The 22,605-nt window shown below is 39.4% G+C and overlaps 1 protein-coding gene across 2 annotated transcripts in view; it reads left to right on the top strand.

Moving 5' to 3' along the window:
- Positions 1 to 22,605, top strand: part of LOC130547682 (plexin-B2-like) — an 86,936-nt gene that overhangs the window by 20,810 nt on the left and 43,521 nt on the right. The window contains exons 2-3 of one of the 2 annotated variants that reach the window (XM_057323867.1): positions 7,187 to 7,219; positions 22,387 to 22,464. The gene's annotated coding sequence lies outside the window, so the exon portion shown is untranslated. The remainder of the gene's footprint in view (positions 1 to 7,186; positions 7,220 to 22,386; positions 22,465 to 22,605) is intronic. The other variant, XM_057323866.1, reaches the window with a different exon arrangement.

Genomic DNA, 22,605 nt, shown 5'->3' with positions numbered 1-22,605 from the left:
CTCTAATGCCAGAGCGCACACACACTTTATGACAGCCAAGATGGAAAACTGCAGTTTTAGATATAATGAGGAAATTCAGACACGCACCGAACGACTGCAGTACGGGATCGAACACGTAACACACACACTTATACACAAACAGTGTTCAGGAGAAACAATATATACACATTAACATATTTTCTGACTGCTATATTTACAAGTTAAACCACCTTGTGCATGACTAGTCTGTAGTATTATGTATAGCATTATTTATAGCATTTCAAATGCATAATTAATAATCCAAACCTACTAATTGAGGTGTGGAGCAGAAACAACACGAACAGTTTTCCTTTGTCGAAAACTGTTGCAAGGTTTCTTGCATGTGTTTTTGTGGACCGGTAACGTTCCCAACCCCAGTACTCAGGCAGTGGGCCTAATCTCTCTCTCTTTCTCTCTCTCCCACATTCTCTGTTTTCTTAAATGAAGCTGCCTGAGACGGAGTTCTCTGCATGGTTAATTGGGCAAGTTTAGCTCAAGGCTGATTTATAGGTGTGTTTTAGTGATCCGTTGCAAACAAAGCCCTCTTACACACACAAGCACACACATATTGAGTGAGTGAGGAAATTGGTGTTTAACGTGCTCTTTCCACTGTTTATTGTGTCTGTAGTTTACTGGCATTTGGTTCGGTCATCTCTGTAATAGCAGTAATAACCACCTCCTTCATTACGGCCTGCAATCAATGTTTAATTAGAGGAGAAAATGCAACTGATGAGTGAATGTGTTTTCTGCTGGATGTGTAAATGAGCGTGTGTCTCTAAAACCTGAAAAATACTCTTTGAAGGCCAACGTGTGGTTGTAGTCTTATGGCACTTTCAGTATCTTCATAGTAATGGCTGGAATACACTACAAGACTTAAAATCTGAACAGATTTTTAAAAACTAGACATCATACACTTGCAGACTTTGTGAAAGTTTCAGATAGAAACACACTAAGGCTAAAATACGCTACAAGACTTTTGCTCAGATTTTGCCCAGATTTTCAGTCTGGACTTGTTGCATAAAGTCTGTGCCAGTCTGCAGATTTGATCAGTTAGTGTGTTTCTGAAACTTTCAAAAAGTCTGCAAGTGTGTGATGTCTAGTTTAAAATTAATCGGTTCAGATTTTAAAAGTCTTGTAGTGTATTCCAGCCATAACTGATCAAATCTGCAGACTGGCAGACTGACTTCTGCAACAAGTCCAGACTTAAAATATGGGCAAAATCTGAGCAAATGTCTTGTAGTGTACTTTAGCCTTAAATTGATGTCTTAAAGGAACCATTCACCCCTAAAGGTAAAATTTGTCTTCATTTACTCGCCCTCAAGTTGTTCCAAATCTGTATACATTTCTTTGTTCTAATATAGACAGAGAAGGATATTTGAAAGAATGCTTGTAACCAAACAGTTCTTGGCCACAATGGACTATTGTTGGAAAAATTGCTTTGTAAATGTATTTGTTCTGTCGAACACAAAATAAGATATTTTGAAGAATGTAGGAAAGCAAACAGTCCTGGGGCTCATTTGACTACCATTGTAACTTTTCCTATGCTAGTCAATGGTGACCAAGAACTGTTTGATTACAAGCATTTTTCCAAATATCTTCCCAGTGTTTATCAGAACAAAGAAATTTATACAGATTTGGAATACCTCGAGGGTGAGTAAATAATGACAGTTCACCCAATTTAAGTTATAGACAGCTCACAGCCCACATGTCTCTTTCTCTGGAGTCAGTTGTTTGTTTACCTCAGCCCTTGCGCTGACTGTACATTAAACATGGGTTTCTAGACCGAGAAGGAAGAGGGAGGAATTCCAAAAACTTCCAGACATGATATCTGTAATCAGACCTCCTACTTGAACCCAGACACAGTCAGATCAGGCTGTTCCTTGAGAAACCTGGAGTAACTTTTTTTGAAGGTGAACATTTGCTTTCCATTTTGAGTTGGATTGCATTCAAACCCATGAGCAGTGTTTGACAGTGCATTCATATTTACTTCATTTGCGTTGTTTTAGGGACGGGTTCATTTGATCAAAAGACTGGTTGCACTGATACTGACACTCGATCATAGTTTAAATTTGTTTCTACGTCTACGTAACAGCTGTTGAGATCACTTTAGATTGAGAACATCCTTTCCAGTTTGCCCACAATATTTATGTAATGAACTGTACTTCTGTCCTTCACAGCCTTGTTTTGAGTCCCTTTGAAAATCAAACATGGCCTTAACTGACTTAGAAATGTGTCTGAAATTAGGGTTTTTGTTTAAGTCGAAGTTGCCATCTAAAAGCTTCCCTACACAATAATAATAATAATATAAACGCCATGCCTGGTCTGAGATCAGCTTTAAAGTCAATGTCTTGCTGCAGGAACCTGTCAGGTGGGTTGTTTTGGCCCGAGGGGAAACATGATCAGCAGTTTGCTCCATCGGCATCCACTGCTCCGAAATTGCCAAGCTGACAGCTTGTTTTCACTATTGTTTGCACACTTGTGATTGGTTAGGAGGGCGACATAAGTATTTTTATTAGAGGAAAAGCCATAGCGGTTTACCATAGCAGCACTTTCGGAAGCACATGTTGTGTAGTCGCTTTTTTCAAGCATATCCAAGTCTTCAAAATCTAAATCCTGATCTTAAATCTCCAAAGAAAAACGAAGACACTGTTGTCAGATCAGTGTCAACAGGCCTGACACCATGTATTTTGGCGGTAACTATTCCAGCATTTCTCTTACTGCAGTGTTATAAAAAATAAAATGTAGTCTTTTTAATCTTTTAAGCCTTAAAATACAATCTTGTATATATATTTTTTCAAAACATTAACTTAAGGCTTCATACAAATAAGAGATTATTAATTATTTCCGTATAGTAACCCTTCCTGCCAAAATAAACATACATAAAAACATTAACACAACTATATATTAATAATAATAATAATTAAAACATTTATAAATAAAATATAAAACTGTAATTAAACTTGTATAAAATACGTAACGGTTTAAGAGAAGTGGAATTGATTGTGGATGTAATTCTCAGTTTTTTCCATTATTTGATTGTTGTTTATGAAGATCAATGAATTTGTATTGACAAATAAAAGAAATCACAAAAGTTATGTAGCTAGTTTAATTCTTTGCTACCTTGTGTTGATATTTGAACCATTCGCTGAATTCCACAGTGTTGCTGCCTTGAAGTATTCAGACCCTTTATGTAGGTCAGGTAGAGTTAATATTTTAACCGAGGAATTTCTTTTGCATGGCCTCTTGAAAGTTGTTAATCAAGAATCCGGACTCATAAACAAGCTCATTTTACATTTTAGAAGCAGCCAAGGTAAACAAACCCGACCTGTTACATGTGGCCCTGCGGTCTGTTTACTAGCAAATTCATAAATGGCTCTAGAACATAAGATGTAGGATAGGTTCTTTCCAAAACAGGGCCGATGTTTCCAAGCTGAATGAATGCGTTTGGCTAATGGTGGACGCTTTTGATTTCCAAGCCTAAACCCTGTGGTCCTACTGTATTAGTGTAGTTCACGCGTGTGAAGTGTGTGTTATCTGTGCAAGGTGTACTGCTGCAGTCTAATTCGGAGTTTGATTGCCCTCCTGTGCACAGATGGGCTATTAAGTGTGATTACAATGCTTTTCATTAGATTTCATCATTTCTGTTCGTTTTCCTCTTTTCTTTCACATACCTCCCACCTTCCCTCCCACCCCCCACTTCATTAATCACAGGAGAATGACAGGAGGTAGATGTGACTGAAGTGAAGAGGTAATTGCGTCGCAGGTGCGTCTGTTATAGATTGCGCGACTTTCTTTTAACCAGAGGAGCATCTGAATCTCTTCGCGCTCCCGGCTGCCTCCGCCAGCCATCCGATCAACATGCACGCTTGCACACGCAAACAAACTCACAAAACAGTTGTTCACACATATGCTTACGGGTGGATTGAGACAAACGGATAAGGAAAGTTTATAGAAGTACAAAAGTGTTCTCTGTCTTCTGGTTCATATCCAAGTAATCTTTGTGTTTATATTTCAAACTCACATTTCATAACTTGGGCTCTATATCGCCATCTGTGTTTGAAACAAAAACCGCAGGATACTTTATGTACTTTTCTTTACGTGAGTGAGTTAAAGTGAAATGACGTCAAACTGACATTTCCCATGAAATCGGACCTGACAGCTCAAATTATAAATAATTTTTAAAAGCTTACAATTGTGAGTTTTAAACAATGTACTTATTCAATTTTAATTATTTAAATTAAATAAAGTAAATTAATTTATTATGAAAAACAAATTACTGTTTTAAAAACAGGGCTTGGCCTCTGTCAGAAATGGTTGCAAACATGACGAAACTATTTTTTGACACGTTTGTAACCATTGGAGACGAGAACGAAAGCAGATCGAATGTTTTTCCGATGTTATTTTTAGATATCTCTGAAGGGTGAGGTGGCATTAGTTAATTGCACCTTTTAGAGCGCCATTGTTCTCCGCACAGCTATTTGACACATTTCTGTTTTGTTGTATTTACACGCAACAGCAAGCACAGCGCGAGCGCAATGAAAAAGCCCTGCGAAATTAATGCTATAATAATATTCAGATGTATGTTTGTAAGGGAACCGAGCGCGTGTAAGTGCCCCATCTGACAGGAAACGCATAACAGAACCATTTGCGTTCTTTCGTGCAGGAAACACAGAGATAAAAGATCTTAATCTGATAGGAACTCAGCATCAGATTTCTCGCCCTTTTCTGTTACCCAGAGAAAATTATTCAAACATGATTTCCAGCGAGGCTCGTGAGAGGTTCTTCACGGTGGCTGCCAATCAATATCGAGTATTGTGTTACTTGGCAGGTGTCACACAGATTTTTCCTCAGTCTCTCTGTATAAACTATGTTATAAACCTGTGGTTATACTGCTCGCTCTCAGCGAGCCAATTTCTATGGTTCATAATAAGTGCCACTGATTAGAACTACTGTTGGATCTCTTGCATGGATCACTTACTACATGATGACTTTAATCAGGATGTGCGGTTCATTAGGGGCTGGAAACATAATAGTTGCAAATATTCAGAGTTTCAGAGATTCAGACTGTAGTAATGTGTTCCTCAGACATAATTTCTGCACTATCATGGTTATAATTTGGCTCAAATGTGCATTAACTGACAAAAATGAGTTCCTCATCGGACCCAGGACTAGTAGTATTCTGAGTTCTTAGTGTCTAACCCCCTCTGAGGAAACCCAAGGTTTCTGGATCAATGCCCTTAGTCCTTGTAATCAAGTGTCATTGAGCGGAGATGTTTTGCTGTAAACAAGGTTTTGGCAAACTGCATTTGAAGTGTGTCTCGATATGCGTCGGATGAATGAGTTTTCACGGAAGCCGGTGTAGCATACGTGAATGGGATCAGGCTATAATAGGGAGCTGTTAGAGATTGCTTTAAAGTCGGGCACAGGAAGTTATTGAGCTGTGAGAGGAAGTGAGGTCCGAGACTTGTAGATGACCCTTTCATTTTGTGCTGATTGAATGGGGCATTTAAATTCAGTGCAGTCGTGAAGTGAGTGAATATGTTACATTTAGGAAACCAGTCTTTTAAAAAATATAAGTGTGCTTTTCAGGTGTGTGTTTGATGCGAGAACTACACTTTAATTTAGTGTTTGTTAAGAGAGCAGAATACATTTATAATGTAAATAAACTTCTATTTAACAGCCTGCTTTACAGCTGCTGCGTGTTAAATTTTCTGCGTTGAAATATTTTATATTGAAAAAGCCATTTGGTGACAACTAACAAACAACATTACCAGAATAAGTCACCCATCGGTAAAACAAAAGGCCTATAACACAAACTACATCATTTATTATTAATACTGAATTCAGCTAGTTCGGCAATATTGTTGTTCTAAAATACTGTGTGCGCCAACAAAAACAAACTCCAAGGGTTGTAGCATTTATTTTTTGGGCGAGTAGTACAACAATGGTTCCTAACATTGTAAATCCACACAGAAACTTCAAAATGTAAAATTTCTATGTAGTTTCATTGTAATTCACATTTTTAGCACCAGTGACGCAATGTTCTTGTTTTATAAATAAAATGTAATTGTTTTTCTACAGTGTAGCTTTTATGAGACACCAATACAGTTAAATTTTTCATGTCACGTTTATATCATCTTAAACGGATAGTTCACCCGAGTTCTGTCATCATTTACTCACCCTCTTGTCATTCAAATCTGTATGACTTTCTTCAGCAGAACACAAAAGAAGATATTTTGAAGAATGTTGGTAACTGAATAGCACAGGCACTCTCATTCACTTTTATTGTATAGACACAGAACCAATGCAAGTGAAGGGGTGCCGGTTAACAACATTCTTCAATATATCTTCTTTTGTGTTCTTCGGAAGAAAGTTATGCATGTAGGTCTGAACTCACAAGAGTAAATGATGACATCATTTTCATTTTTGGGTGAACTATCCCTTTTAAGCAAATTTTTTCATGGCGTCTTGGTGTATCCAAACAACATTCTGGGACACTGTTCACTAGTAATGTGTTTGAATTTCAAGGCGGCAGTGACCTTGTTCCCTATAACTATGATTGATGAGGCTTTGCGGCCATCCCACATACCGCTGTTCTCTACAGTTACTAATCAGGGATCTGGTTTACAGTTTCTCTTCCAATGTGACGTCTGTCTTAAATTTAGGCAGATGCATCAGGGGGCATCTTGCAGTCCTGACGAGCTGCTTTTCACGCTCTGGGACAGCGGAAAATTGCTTCCAGTGATTCCACACCGTCCTTCTCATCTGTTGTTTTGTGTGACATTATCCGGGGTGATGTTGTGTAATTACCACGTGCAGATTCATAACATCTGTCAAGCTTTTGCTACAGCACATATTTAATTTGCTACCAAAATCAATATGCATTTGAGAAACATGCTGAAAATAAGATGCACATGTCAAGTTTTAATATACATCTTTATCATTTTTATACATTAAAGGGATGGTTCACCCAAAAATGAAAATTCAGATTTTCAATGATTTTCTTTTTCTGCAGAACACAAAGGAAGATATTTTGAAGAATGTTGATAAACAAATGTTGGCGCCAATTGACTTGCATTGGTTTTGTGTCTGTACAGTAGAAGTCAATGGGGACAAACGGTTTTTGGTTGCCAACATTCTTTAAAATATTTTCTTTTGTGTTTTGCAGAAGAAAGTCATACAGGTTTGGAATGACAAGAGTGTAAGTAAACAATGAATTTTTGTTTTTGGACGAACTATCCCGTTAATACTGTACTAATACCGTAGTAGAAATGATTACAGTTTACAAAATGTTATTATATGATCAATTAAATTTATGTTTAGCAGACTGTGACGACGTACATTGTCACTTATCTGCTTTAATCTGATTAATTACTGGTTAATTACTATCTGCATTTTTTATGGCCTGTAGGGATGAAAGGGAGGTCACAACCATGTTGCACAACTTTTGGATTAATCTGAACAGTTCAGTCACAGCGTATCTAAATCTCCAGAGCTCAGGAGGAGCTGGTTTAACAAGCCTACTACTTAACACCACAGCTGCCATATACCTCTGAGATTTCACACGCACTTGCACTCAATAGGACGAAGGAGAGATGATATTAAAAGCAGGCACACAATGGATACACCTCCACAAGCAGCTGTCTGTTGAGAATGTGTCATTTGGAACCGTTCAATCTACACACACCTACGTACGATCTCACACACCCACGGCCTTTCTACGAACACGCACTCATTTAACGTACGCAAGCTAGCATGCACATTTTCGCACTTTGGGGAGCAAATTGTTCTCCGCCCATGTACACCTGGCTGTCAGGTGGATGTCTGAGGCATTCAAAGGAAGACATTTGTATTCATTTAGGCAATGAGAAAAGCTCCATTATGAGTGAGGTGAATGAGAGAGGCAGCGTTTGACAGCTCGGCTTAATGACTACACTCAGCCGGCCTGGAAATGACAGCAACACAGACAGGTTCATTACATTACCCCATGTCTCAAATCATCCACTGATCTGGCACATTGTAATAAAGATGAATATCTCCCTATTTCAATTTTGCCTCATAATAAATTAGCCATAGATAGAGCTGTAGGGTGCCGTGGCAGCAGCGCTTTTTGTTTTTTCTTCTGACATTGCGGGCCTCTCTGAGATCACCGGCGGGGAGTTGAACAGTCAAGAACGAAGCCAAGATGGAACTATTTAAGCGTTTGCACGGTTTGCCCCGGAGCCAATAAAACAACTATATGAATAGATGGACTTGTTTGAACAACCTCGTATTGTGTGTGAAAATACAAACCAAGCAACATGTTGGAACTGGACGCGCTGCTTTCGGAAGTAAGGACCGGTTGTTATTCTTTGTGATTAAATTCTTGCACTTTGAGGGAGGAACGTTTTGGCGTTTGTGCGATTTCGCTCCCGGCTGAACCCTTCAAACACTTTTTGGCAAAGAAAAGACCCCATTTGATCTTTTTAAATTTAGTTGTATCTCAGATCTCTGCACAGCGGGAGAAGACTCGGTTTTCCAGGTTTAAGATAATGTAGTAGTCCAGTAATGCAAAATTTTGTTAGAAGTTAGACAGAAATGAAAGTAAAACGAAAATGAAAAATAACTGTAGCTAGTATCTCAGTTTGTAACGATTAAAAATGTTTATACTAATGTACATACATTGAAAGTTAACGGGAAAAGGAAACACACCACAATAGCAATGGAAAACTGTTCAAAAACACTTTGCGTAGTAACGTGACACTGGTGTGATAGAATCACTTAGTAACCATGTCTATACAAATCTGATTTTCCAACAACAGGGTTCAAGCAGACCATGAAGAAATCAGAGGTAGCTGGATAAGGATAATAGAACATTCCCAATAACCATGTTGGTGTTATGTCTTGATTCAGAAATGAGACTTACAGTATATGCTGTCAACACAAGTTTTCGTTTTCAAAACGCTCTTCGTCCACAATAGCGTTTTCAAGCATTTCCCAAACGCTGCCACTGAAACGTCTGAAACCGCTTACATGTACTGCGAATGAGTAAAACCTAAGACACGTCAGCATGTGTCATTTCTGTCAGGCGTTTATTTACTTTCTGCCTTATTATGTCGTGGCAATATGGAGCAAAGACACAGTTTTTTTAAATAGACGGACAATGAGGTAACTTAGATGTTTCTGCGGGTAACACAAGACTATACGTGGCCGATCACATAGAAAGCATTTATTGCTGTTAGACGCGCCTCTTTTGAATTGTTTTCAGTTGGCAGTGAGCGTTATGCGCGCTGCTTATGCGCACCGGGCGCCTCATGTTTTCGCTGCCTGCTGTGCCTCGCGTTTTTGGCGGAGCACTCTGAGCGCCTGAAGTTGAAAAAAACTCAACTCTGAGCAGAAAAGCGCTTGACATCATGCGCCTTTTTTCCCATTGTCCAATCGAATGAAAGTAGAGGCTGAGATGAATGCTATCAAACAGGAGAGCAGCGAAACAACTGCGTCACATGACGAAAAACATGTGATCGTTTTTAAAACCCTCCGTTTTCCTCATCCACACTACAACGTGAAAACGGCGTTTTCAAGTGTATCCACTTTCGAGTGCGTTTTCGAAAAAAAGCTCAGTTTTCGTTGACAAAAACGGCGTCTCAGTGTGGGCGAAAGGCCAAAACGGAGCGAACGAGTTTAGTGTGGACAAGCTATTAGAGATGCTTAAAGTTTTAAAGTGCTCAGGCTTTGTAGACCCATCGTCTCGTCCCTCCCCCACTTGGCATTAAGACCCCAAACAGACCACAGAGGAATCTCAGACATCCTGAACCACAACCAGATGTGTAACCTCAACCCCCAGCCCTCTCTCTCCCTTCCTTCAATGTCTATCTCTCTCCTTCCTCTTTACTCGATCTGTTCCTCGTACTAGCGGACTGGCTTTCCAGTTTTGGGCCTCTTCTTAAAACGATACGTAATGTAATTGAAATGTGCTGGACAGCTGTGCATTAACACATAGCAATGCATTGAGGTCAGATTAGATTTGATCAGACTTCTGATCGGTGAACTCCAAAGTACACTACACTCACTTTTAATCTATGCTTTGTTCAACGTGACCCCTGATCTGTTTTTCTCTACTCGCTGTTTGAGAGACTGAACTAACTGAACCGATCTCTGATCAGAAAGTAGACCCAGAAAGAATTGGAAGACTTTGCATGTCATACACTGATTTGGCATAAAAATGCAGAATGCTCCGAATGGAGTTATACGTGTTAAAATGTGTTAAACTGGTTTGGGAATACCACATAGTTATTGGTAGCAAAAATCATGACAGTCTTCCAAAACATGCCAAACATGTAAAATCCACTAACAAACGGCTGCAAGTGAGCAAAAAGAGGTTGACATTTTTATTTTGCGATTGGCGCCGATGACATTTTTGGCAGTACCAAACTGTTCAACAGACAGCAATTTGTGTCAATGTTGTACACGATGATATCGAGTTGTTTCTTTGTTCTGAACGCTGTGTTTGGAGAGGATTAGAGGATGGTGCGTGATTCGTGTGTGTTCTTCCCTTCGAAAACAGCTGGACTGCAGCTGAACGGATAAAAAGGGGGTCTCGAGACACATTTTAAATAAACAAATTTTAATGTTATTTTAATGAAAAATCGCTGCGTAATTGACTGATCGCTTGTGTACTTGAGTAGACAACATGATGTCTAACTTGTATTGTGTTTTAAGACCCATCTGGGTCTCATTTCTCTCTCTCTCTCTCTCTTTCTCTCCCCCACTGCTTGGCGGGAAAAGGTAACATTCTGCAGATCGTTTCTCTGCTTCTCGTCCTCGCAGGTATGACAGGTTGTTTCCTTAGACTGCTCCTGAACAGGCTTCAGCTCACCAAAACCTTGACCTATTGATTTTGAGACATGGTCTTGAGAGGGCCACACACAAACTAGCTGTGAGCTAGTAGGACAGGGCTGACTTGCGTTGACGCTGCGGTTGATTTGATGTCAAATCAGAGACTCACCTGTCTGCCCAGTCTTGCACACCATTGCTAATATAACAGTCTGAGAACCACTGGTTATTGAAAAGTAAGGATATGGGGGATGGAAGAGCAACATATAAGGGTCATACTTTTCCATTGGCTTGTAGCTCTCACAACTTAGACTGTCAAGTGGGCCACTTTGATATTGTTAGCTTGGGTGCTCTCTCACTCTGTCTATCTCTCACTCAAGTTATTCTGTGTTTGAAACATGAAAGTAAAGTTAGATTTAATTGGGTTGAGGTCCGACCACTGTGGTCGCTCTTGCATGACAGTCCTTACTGTCAACTTACAGAGGCAATCTACAGCTCTCTTGAAAATATGCAAATGTCTCAACCCATTGGTTTTCTCGATTTCGTAGTTTAGTGGCTTAAATGCACTTTCATGCCATATTAAAATTCAGAACGTTAAATTGTTGTAAAAATTGGAGTACATGGAGTTTTTTTTCTGTGCGCTTTGTTTACTCATGAATCTCTGATTTATTCTTCTAGATATGAATTGTCATCTTTGGAGTTTGGAAATCATAAGTGTGTGCAGGTTTCTATACATTGTGGGTGGTAAAAGTCTAAACCATGCACTTAAGCTGGCATGAACTCGACACGTTTGTACACAAATTATCCATTTTATCCCAAAATGATTTGAAACGGTTCCAAAAAGCATCTTTCGTGCGCCAGTGTAAACAAGAAAAGTGTGTTGAATGACTTGGAAATCTTTCCATTGTAACTTTTTCACATCATGACAATTCTTGTTTACCTTAAAATCCTTGAACCTGGATGAGTGTTTTACAATAGTATTCAATACTCCAAGTATTAAATGTGGATTCAAACTCATCCAGTAATACATTGGGGTTAAAAAAGTATTCACATTTGTGTGTATGCGTACAAAAGTGGTGTGAGGCTTAGTGTTGGTGTCTATCACCCAAGGTAAAATAATTTACCCAACCACACAAAGACAGGATTTGTGTGTCCCCATCTAGACTCATTTTTCATCAGAGAAATTCTCCGCTCCTTGGCTCTCCTTTCCTCAGTAGACCTGCCAAAAAGAGAGGCCTCAGTATTTGTGACATTGGCCACTGATCAAATGTTGATTTTCCCCATTCATTCACATTAATTTTCCATTCTTTCTCAACCTGGCCTCCCCCTCGCTCTCTCTGTCTGCCTGTCTTTCTCACCCTTTTTTATTGTCTCGCTCTTTTTCTGTGTCAAGGCATGTGTGAATATTTCTGTGTGTGTGTTGGTGACTTTGGCATAAGAGTCTGTCTCATGCCCAGCAGAGCGTGAGCTCTTGGTTACGGTGGTTAGATGTGTGCATTAGGACATGTGTTTGTGCATATAATGTGGAGCAGAATATGGTATACCTGATTTGAAATAACCCCGCATGGGTTTTTCCCACGCACTTTTCGCATGTTATTGTTAATATTTTAAAGCAGTATTTGTGTCAAATTGTGTCAGTTTCAAATCGGTCAGTTTTGTTTTGAAAGCTCACAGAATACAGAAGTTTATGTAGAGTAGACAAACAAGGTGGAATATGTTTTTACCAAGGAATTATGCATGAATTAGAAAAATCTGTATATACATTTTATTCCGTCACGAGGGTTCACATCCCTTCATACCAGCTGCAGTGTGATGTAATTAAAAAATGTGCACCTCAAAATAAAAGTTGTACATCCGATTTCTCATATTTTTTGTCATTATGCTTGCGATCAAGCATCTCTCCAGGAAACAACTTTATATTGAAGTTGGATTATTTAAGAAACACATTACAGGATGTGAACTAAACTTTGCTTCCTCTCAGCCCGAGGTCACACCTGTCGTGTGAAATGTCTGAATTGACACAAGATGTCTCCAGAACAACATCCAAAACGCTTTTAAATCCACTTGCAAATTTATTCCAAATCAAATTTTTGGTTTCAGTCGAGCGCTGCACTCCAGGCCAGAAACGGAGATGAGCATTATTTCGTCTTTGTGAATCGTGCGCGAGGAACTCGCTTTCTCTTGGACCGCATTTTATTTCAGTGAGTGTCTGCTGAACCCATTTGAAGCCCCCGGGCTGTTGGATTGCTTTCTGTCAGGTCCCACATCTTCTCGCCGCGCCTCGTTCAATTCAAACGTGCTGCATGAATTTGCCCCTTGGGACTGGAAATATGACCAGGTGAGGTTTCCGTTTAAAGGCTGTACCTTCCACTTGGCCAGACTCTTCAGTGTCTGGCCTCAAAATAGAGTTAGGCCAAGCTTATTCTGTTGCAGTCAGGGCCAATAAACTCTTGAGAATGTCTCTAAGGAACACCAAGGCTTAGTTTGCCGTCCAAACTCACAAAAAACAGGTCAGTTAATGTGGGGCACAGAGGGTTGGTCCTCCTAGAAGGAATTCAACTTTATTTTGTATTCAGCTGCCCAAGGCTTTTCCTCCAGCTAGACTAATTCAAGCATTCAGTACATGGGCCATGAAGAACTTCAATGCAATGTAGATCATTGGCATGACTTTGCCCTTTCGTATTTAGACCGAAGTAAGAAAGAAGAACTGGTGTTACTTTTTACACCCAAAATAATTTTTGGGTACACTATACCTTTAAAACTCTGTTTCAAATGATGATGCATGTGACCAATACCATTATTTTCGTATTTAGATATTTTTGATTTACATAGATTAATCATATACTGTCGATCTGGGTACAAAAATGTGGTTTTACACACCACCCTTTCAGTTCTGCCCTCCAATACTGTATTCTCAGTGAAAGGTAACCCATTTCTATATATAAGATGGATTATTCTCTGTGTGCTTTGCTCTGTTTGTCAACGAAAAGAGACCCTGGGTATGAACGTTCTCTGTAAATATCACAGGTTTACAGCACCTCCGAACAAACATATCCAGACAGATTTCCCAGCTGTTCTGTGTAAATGATGATTATAATGAAGGCTTCTGTTTGCTCCACAAGATGGCTTGTATTAGTACAGAATGTCTTGGAGGGCAACAAACCGGACATGATCGTTCACCAAACAGGATATAAAATAGTGTTGGCGAGGTAATGGTGCCACCTGTAAACCTATTTTTTCCTGCAGATGGAAGAGAACATAGTTTGCGTGGAAAGGGTGCAGAGCCCCTCTGTTGTGTATTGGCCATCTGTGAGTGTGTGTACATGTGTGTTTCTACAGCATATGGCCGTATGCAGCAGACATTTGTTGAAAGTCGTGCTGAGATGTGGTGAAACGGCAAAGAGATTAAAGGATTAGTTTGCCCAAACATGAAGATTCTTTTATGTATGCGTACCGTTTCATTTATGTATGTGTTGTTTCACACCCATTTGGCTTTACAATATGACGCTTGTTAAATTGTTGCTGCTCCTGTAATAAAAGTGAATGGTTCTTGTACTGTTTCTTTAAGAACTGCAAAATAGCTTTGTCACATGTTTATTTTGAAAACTAAAAGGTCAACGTTTGTATAACTTAATGTCACTTTTTTGTAGATTGATGTGTTTATATTTTCTTGATGACTTGTTGATATTGGCTTGTCTCACAGTCTGTTTAAATGTAAAACCAAACGGCCTTCAAAAATGTTCTCATGGCCACCATAATTTGTTTACATATCTGCTCAGACACAGATCAGATTTTGCAAGCGAAGATTACTGGGTCAAGGGTCCCGTACTGTATGTCCATGCCTGTGATGTGCTAGGAATTTTGATCTGTAAGCATGTTTTAATGCCCGAGATCGTTTTAGATAGCAAACTGTGTCTAGACGTATTATACTGGAGGAGTTCTGATTTAGACAGGATCTTATACTACAAAACTGCTCTATAAACAGCGGTTTAACTCGAGAGAGTTGAAATGCCTTAGGGAAATTCATGCAGCAAAGTAGACTTGAAATATGTTTAACGCTTTGATGTTTTAGGAAATAGGAAACTGGTTACATGTATTTGGACCTGCTAAAATGTATACAGCAACAGGAATGCATCTCTAAGAATGTCAAAGCTGATTTGTGTTTAAAGCTAATTGAATATCGCTGTCACAAGCTAAATTAGTTCAGACTAACGCTAACAGTTTCATGACTATGTAAAGCTGGATTTTTGGACCAATGAGATTTCACCGTGAGCTGGGCTATAGCGACAACGTACGTAAAAAATTTCCGCATGTCACGTGATTCATGGAGCCTTAAGATAATTCCCAGGGAGTTATGTTTTTTCTTTTAATTCTTTATTTCTTCATTTTTATTCATTAAACGACTTTAAAAAAGCGTCTTTAAATGGGTTAAAATTTCACCTCAATCGGTCTGTTTTGTTTCAGCTCCATGCATTTCTAGTAACTTTCGGGAACTATTGAGAGGCTCCATGAACTGCCATTGATGTGAAAAAACTGCTCTTTTGGAGTCTACAGAGTTGACGTGACTCTCTCTCTCAATGGCTCTGGGTTACACTACAAAAATAGAAATCAATTGACCAACCAAACACAAAGAGAAATCGAAGTTTGGCTATTGAACAGAGATCGTTTGGATAGTCATTATTCTATTTAGACACCATTAAGCTCTTTTAAGCGGCCCTTATATGCATGAGAAACATGCCAAACCACTTAACCGCAAATGTTGAGTTTTTCCAGTTAACCGATTGACAAGCCCTTAAAACATCCAGTCAAACGTTCTATTAGTGTGCAAATAAACAAGGTTAAAGACCGCTTCCGAATGCTGGTTTATTTTAGCTGGTAGTCCAAACATGCCGCTCTTAAGTTTCACAAATCAGTCCCACATATGACCTCGCTCCAGCTCATTTTGGAGCTAGATTGAGGACCTGCTGATGAAACAGACTTCGAGCGTTGCTCGAAACTGCATACCTGGCAAGGCTTGAATGTGTGTAATACAATCAGGATTTTGAAACCATTCTTTCCAATGAAACTGAAATGTCACTCCTGAAGGAATGGTGCAACCAAAAACGGAAGTTATCTTATTTATTCATTATTTAGTTGCAAAATCGTGTGATGTTTTACATCAAGAATCTTTTAAAGAATATTCATAGTTTCTTTGCCTGCAACGCCAGTTGATATATGCTCTTTAAAGCTTTGTAACTTTCTTTTATTAGTATGAAAAAGATCTATATGAATATTTTTTCTGGTTTTCAAAAAATTGGATGAATAAACAACAGCTTTAGAAATATTTCTTAAAATACATTACATCACAAATCAGCTGTTTTCCTTTATTTACCCACTTTATACTAAGGATAAATGGTTGTTAGGACAGTATTTGAAGAGTTTGGTTCCAAAATGAGATAACTCTGTTTTAAATTTTTTTCAAATATCATGTTTTTTTTATTGTGCTAAAACTAACACAATAAAGCACAATAAAAACATGATTAAATCATAAAAACATTTTAAAAAATGGAGTTATCTCATTTTGGAACCCATCTCTTCATTTTCTTTTTATCCTGGTGGGGTCAGAGGAACACATGTTTAACAGATAGTATGCGGTGTGCCGCTGCATGACAGCAGCGCCGGGATGGTGGTTAGCGTGTGCTGTGAGCCGTGGCCGGTGTCACCTTTTAAACAAAAGCAGACTTACCTCGCCCGGTCTACCCGTGTGATACGCTGTCAGCCTGTATTTCATGAGAAATGGATAGTGAAATGGTTTTATACATACCTATAATTCTTTCTACTGTCAAATTCACACACTGCTCTGGTTTCTTATCAACTCCTCTTTTTTTCAATTTGTTGTGTTGCTTTCTGTCTCGTAAGAAATTAAATTGCTTTCTGTCCTGTCAAGGATTTCAGTGGAACCATCATTTTCGGTATTTACTCTCTGAAATCACCCAAACACACACACTCGTACACACATAGGTCAGTATTCCTTATACTGGTCTTCACACGAGCGATATTAAGAAGGAGAATTTGCTGTTCAGGTTTAACTGAGCCAGCTCTCCGCTCCAGTCCAGATCTCTGGCTCGTTGTCCTCTCGTGTTAAACCGTGTCGTCTCATGCTCAGGCACTGGGTTCCGAGTTCTTGTTGCCATGGGAGCAGGTTCCAGAGCGATGCTGCCAGCTCTCTCCTGCCTTGAGCTCTACAGTGGGTGTGTGAGAAAGCGGGCGACACTGGAGTCTGGCCCAGTCTGTTTCACACACATAGACACAGTCTCTTTTTCCATCTCTTTCTGTATCTCTCCCTCTCTCTCTGATGGCTTGACTTGATATGCTAAAGTTAACTGGTGGCATATGGGAACTAGGGCATTGTGGGCTGATTTTGCCATGGGAGCTGTGCCATCGCATATTCAGATACACATGTCATATCCCATGGATCACAGCCATGAAAAACACTGGTTATTATATCAGTGTTTGTGTTGAGTGGCTGCTCAGTCTGTAAAATGTTTCATGGTGTATTTATTTCCTTGAATCGACATCAAACCCTTTTCCTTTCAGTAAAAAACTGCTATGTTGTTTTTTGTTTTATTTCACTAAAGATATCTACGCATTTCACAAACATGTTCTTGTTTTAAGCATAAATCTGTCATTTAATAAATAATAATTAGACACACTCACAAAAGCTTTACTTTAGAACAAAAAATAAGTAAACTTTAATAGACAGGATATTTTAATATCTTTCAAATTTGCTTAAATAAAATGTTGTTTAGATCATTTTTATTTATCCATTTTATTAGATTTTTTTCTGGATACAATAGGTTTGTTCGGTACGTTCGGTCATGTCCTAACAGGTCAACAGAGTCTTTGTGTTTCTCTGCTCAGTTCTAATGCACATGCGCACACACACACACACACACACACACACACACACACACACACACACACACACACGCGCGCGCACGCACGCACGCACACACACACACACCTGTAAAAACATGCGGTAGCTTCATGTAGTCTTGTGCTAGTTAAAATCACATTTATCACTCTGTGCGTGTGTGTGTGTGTGTGTGTGTGCGCGTGTGCGTGTGTGTGTGTGTGTGTGTGTGCGCGCATGTCGGGCTTAGGGTTTCAATGCCTGCGAGCTGGATACCAGAACTAATTGTGACTGCAAACATGCGGCTGTATGAAGGTATGCATGCAGGCACTGTTCACTTCTATAGACTATTGTGTTCTTGAACTTTCAGATCTGCTTTTGCCCGATCTCACCCGTTCTGTTTCCAACAAAGAAAAGGTTCTACAGTGAGCATGTAGACCTGCTGCTCAGCAAATTGATTAAATATGTAAGTTAATACGTATATTTGTTTGTAGATGACTTAAATGTGTCATTTAAGCTCTCAAGTTTGTGAAAATGTGGGCCGAAGCCGATATGAGAACCAGGACCGCTCCAGTTAGAGAAGGGGAAACCATACACCCTGACAGATCAGAGGTCACTTAGAAAAGGTCAAAGTCCTGATAGGAAGAATGTCTGGAATCTGTAAATGTGAGGGTCTGAAGCTCAAGCATGCGGGAGTGTCAGCCGTGGCCTCAGGTGTTATTGCAGTAATTGTGTTGACGGTGTCAAATATAACAGGACCTATGCCCAACCCATTACCTTCTGCTGTCCTGTCCTGCCCTTGTCAGATCCCACTCTCTGTCTGTCCCACATTTTTCATTTTTGCTCCTTTGTGTGTTAGTGAGATCACGAATGGATGTGGCTTCATCTGTACTTCTTGAATCTGTATTTTGTGTGCGAGTCAGAAACAAAATGTATTATACAAAGCAATGTAAATCGCTTTGGATAAAAGCGTCTGCCAAATGCATAAATGTAAATGTGTGTAAAAAAGAGCGATGTGGTGGTCCACAATTGTTTGTAGACTAACTCTGTGTGTGTGTGTGTTCTTGATCATAAAGGTCAGTTTGTGGTTCCGTGGTTGCTTCCAAAGAGACTTGAGCATGTGTGTTGTCTTTTTTATGTTCCTCTGCATGGATGGATGTGTTTCTCATCATTACTACCAGCCCTAAACTTCTTTGGTTCTTAGCCTAGTCTGTGAGCCCATTTTGGCTTGAGATTTCCTCCAACATCACGCTTTTTCAACAAAAATTCCTTATCGTCTTTTATCCGTTCTTCGGTTCTGGATGGATTGATTTTTGGATGACGGCATGCGGGCGAACCAATGGAAAGTCGGCGAAACGAAACTCGTTTTTAACTTCCGACCCCGATGTCTCTTTCATCTGCTGAGCATAGTTGTGTGGTTGTGGTGTTCGTGTGTGTGTGTGTGTGTTTTAATGAGTGGTAACTGCAGTTTTGAAGTTTTTGCCAGTTTTCGGTGGGTTTTCACTGTGTTGGAACACTGTTTTGTTGTGCGCCAAGAGCAGACCGAGTCAAGCTGCGGGAAAGATTACTGAAACAGCCCTCTGCTTGCTCCTGGAAAATATTTTTAAGGACGTTTGGGTTCTGGCACATCGCATCACCCTCCAGAATTCGGAATGTTTTGGACAACTTGCCCCGTAAAGCTGATTACGGACTGCCCTTGTTCCTGACGGAGGCAATATTGGTTTTTATGGAAAACCTCATTTTCTGAGCCAAGTTGTTTAGTTGAGTTCTATGCATTTTGTGTTATTCGTGCCCTTGTGTGTTCGTCTGCATGCACGGATCAGATCGTCTTGATTAGCTGAACGGACAGAAATGACTTGGCTATAAATCTGCGTTTGCATGTACGTGGGTGTGATTGAGAGAGAACGCGACAGAGGGAGATCAGAATTCAGGAACACGACTCCAAACATCTGCTTCTCATTGGTGAGTCCAAAACGGAGCCAAGTTATGGAGATTGGCAAAGTAGATGCTCGCAAAATGAGAACAAGGCAGAAGTGCATGTTGGGACGGCAGTGAAATGAAGCATGATGTTTCGAGCCCACTTCTCTGCCCACACCCAAATCCCTTTGACCCCTGACACAGAGCATCTGTAATCATCAGGGAAGCTTTCCATATGTGAAACATATTAAAATGTGCGCACACACCTATTCTAATGGGACTTTGTGAAAAATCACAAGCTGTGTGCAGAATAGCATACTGACATACCGCCATTGCAAAAAGTATCCCACAATGCACTGTTGTAATTTTTCTCTCTGTCATCTATTTACAGGATGTTGATAGCATAAGTAATTACTGCCTGTAACTACATTCTAGACACAAAGCTTAGTTCAAAATTAAATACAAGATGTTACTTGCATTCTATATGTGATGTAGCGTCAACAATAGTAAACCTATTCCACATCATGGGATAGTGTTTCACTACTGTACGGTTATTAGTCAGGAATATTAGGCAACTTGCACTATATACTATCCATTATTTAAAAGCTAATGTTCAACTGAAAAGAATGAGTGCTCTAAAATAGGAGAGTCAGGTGTATATGCAGACATGGATAAATGCCCCTCCACTGATGCAGGGAGAGAGTGTGTGTGCGTGTGTGCGTCAGCGTGTTTAAAGCTCTTTAGGGGCTCTTCATCGGTGACGTTAGCACTAATGAAACATGTCTGCCGTTTACCATCATCATGTTTTTCCTCTGCAGGGTTTTTCCTTCATAGAGAAATTGGAGGCGGCCGCCTCCGTCAAATGTCGTGCCGCCTCAGGCTCTCGCCAAAATTATTTTGCGAGTCTTCACAAGAAATGCTGCGTGCATTTAACAGACTGTCATTTGTAACTGCAGTTGCGACATTACGCAACAGTAGAGGCGCTGTTTCATTATCAGCACACTGAGGCGCTAAAAAGAGTTGCAGAACAAGAGCCAGCCTGTGTTTCACGGCTGTTTGTTTTGCATCCAAGTACGTTTAATTTCTTGAAATTTATTAAATTAACATGACGTACATCATTGTAATGTCTTTAGCTGTGCAGTTGGATTGTTGAATCAGCGTATACTGTACACAGCGAGTTCGCCAGTATGAACACACATTGCGTTCAGAACGACTCGCACACGAATGACTCATTTGAACCGATTCATTTAAACTATTGAACTTTTCAGTCACTAGCGAATATAAAAGAGATCATTCAATCATTTAAAGTGAACCACAGAGAATGCAAAATGCTCATTTTGAAAGACTGGCTATTGTGGGCATAAAAGTTAGTTGAAATGATAAAAAAGCTTTATTTGATTAAAAAACATTTCTGTTTGGTTGAATAAAAGTAATGTTTTATATAACTTAATAATTGTCATTTTTATCTAATTTTATTAGAACTTTTAATATGTCAAACTCAAAGTCACTTTGGTTAAGCCACTTAAAGGTACGGTAGGCCTACGTGTGTACAAGATCAGGATGGCACCACCTCCGCCTCATTTTGAGCCAGGAAAAGCCCTGCTCTGTAAACCTCTCTCATGTGTGTGCAGTTATACAAATAATTAAGGTATTTATTAAAGTAGATTACATGTAATAAATGACAAAAACATGACAAAAAGATAAACAACTTGCGTTTACAGCTCATAGAATAAAATAAGCAATAGTGCAATCAATGTTTATGTTCATCATGGAGACAAATACTGTAAATTTCAAATACCAGTGTTGTAGTTTTATCTTATATGTTCTCAGGTACCATATTGAGCGGGTAATGTTATGTTGTTTCAGGTTATTTTAAGTATCAACTTTAAACTTATCCAATACCGTACCTTTGAAATTAGCACTTCGGATGTACCTAATTGACAGCCATATTTATTATCACTGAATGCTTTATTAGCCTCACTAATAGTCACAGTCTAATTAGGCACAGCTTTTATCCCGCCTGCATCTGAAGGCCTTTGTTGTTCCTTTCTGGTAACACCCACAACTGTAGAAAATAGGCCATGACCAATCAAAGTTCTGTGATTCCTCCCACACATACACACATTCACACGCACACCCAAACACAGCGGATACAGAGGGTGATGCAGCTGCAGACAAACACAGATCCACTCTGAGACATTGTTGTATATAATTTTTCACTCACTTGACTCTTTAAAGACCCTATTATGTAATTGACATCATGACATTCTAAGTCTAGAAAGCATTTGATTGGACAAAAATCTGCATAGTGCTAGATAAGTCATCGCTATTTTTGTTCCATTTTTCCAGGGAGGGATTGTAAATTTTACGTGTCAAGGTCAGCTAAAACTAAAAGTCATTTTTTTCAAAAAAAAAATTCTGATTCGATGGTTTCATAGGTAATAGACATGGACTAAAACTCCAATTTTGATATCATGGGGTCTTTAAAATAATAGCCCAGGGTCAATTTAAGACCCAATTGTGGATTTTTTCATTCACTCATTGGTTTCATTGAAAATTAAGCATTTAAACCACTGAATTGGGTGCAAAATTGTCTACGCCGAGGTTTAATTCAATTCAGCTAGCTTTGAATGAGTGACTTGTGCTGAATTGAAATATGCACAGATTGAGGTTTTTTGTGTGGGCCTCTCTGTCCTTTTCATTGTAATAATGCCGTTCTTTTTTCCCCCTCTCTAACAATTTTATAGTGTGTCTGCGGCAGAACTCGAAAGGATCTGAGGAAAACGAAGAGGCGGCGGAGGGCAGAGAGAGGTGGAAAAGTGAAAGTAAGTGGTGGATGAGAACATACGACACTGCATTCTACAATAGGGAGGAGGGTGGAGCCAAGAGAAGGGGTTGTAATTTAATTGGATAAACAGTTTTTCAGCGAGAGAGGGAAAGAAAAGGAAGGCATCTGAGCGTGATCA

This window comes from Triplophysa rosa, linkage group LG24, assembly GCF_024868665.1.
Source record: "Triplophysa rosa linkage group LG24, Trosa_1v2, whole genome shotgun sequence".
Lineage (NCBI taxonomy): Eukaryota > Metazoa > Chordata > Actinopteri > Cypriniformes > Nemacheilidae > Triplophysa > Triplophysa rosa.
Note: the sequence above shows the minus strand (reverse complement) of the source record. Positions and strands in the feature narration are given on the sequence as shown.